Source organism: Ascaphus truei, assembly GCF_040206685.1.
Source record: "Ascaphus truei isolate aAscTru1 chromosome 13 unlocalized genomic scaffold, aAscTru1.hap1 SUPER_13_unloc_1, whole genome shotgun sequence".
NCBI lineage: Eukaryota > Metazoa > Chordata > Amphibia > Anura > Ascaphidae > Ascaphus > Ascaphus truei.
The window spans coordinates 43,281-44,311 of record NW_027453845.1 but is presented as its reverse complement, the minus strand read 5'-3'; positions in this window follow the sequence as shown (position 1 = coordinate 44,311).

Sequence of the window (1,031 nt, the reverse complement as noted above, 5' to 3'; positions counted from 1 at the left end):
CGCCCCCAAAGCGCGCTCACTGCCTCACCTGTCAGGCCACAAAAAAGCACCAGCTTCTGGAGGCGAGGCAGAGCAGGAGCGCGGCCCGAGGCACCATGCCCGAGTCCTTAGGCCTCGGGCATGGTCATCGCTTAGGCGCTGAGGCGCGCTGCTGCTCGGGACTGAGCCCCTACAGTGCTGCTCGGCACTGAGCCCCTACAGCCGCAATGAGAGCGGCTTTAGCAGGGGCTCGCACTCTTCCGCCCGCCTGCGGAAGCGTGTCTTAAGAAATATTTTGTTTCTTAGCTTGCCGGAGCGCAGGGCCGGTCACGTGAACCCCCGTACTGCCGCCCCCCCGCAGCATTGTTACCCCATCCGCAGTACCGCCGCCACCACCCTCACGCCGCGCCCCCCCCCCCCTGCTGGTAAGACTGATTTTTGGGTGTGTTTGGGTTATTTTTTTTATATATATTTTATTGCAGCTATTTTTTATATTACACATTCCTAGTGAGAGAGACAGAGATATATATATCTATATATATCTCTCTCTATATATATATACATATATATATATATATAGATATCTCTATATATATATATACAGGCATACCCCGGTTTAAGTACACTCACTTTAAGTACACTCGCGAGTAAGGACATATCGCCCAATAGGCAAATGGCAGCTCGCGCATGCGCCTGTCAGCATGTCCTGAACAGCAATACTGGCTCCCTACCTGTACCGATGCTGTGCGCAAGCGGGGAGACTATAGAGCCTGTTACAAATGCTTTATTTACGTCAGTTATGCACGTATACTGTATAACGATTGCAGTTCTGTACATGCATCAATAAGTGGAAAAAAGGTAGTGCTTCACTTTAAGTACATTTTCGCTTTACATACATGCTCCGGTCCCATTGCGTACGTTAATGCGGGGTATGCCTGTATCTCTCTCTCTCTCTCTCTCTCTCTCTCTCTATATATATATATATATATATATATATATATATATATATATATATATATATATATATATATATATATATATATATATATATA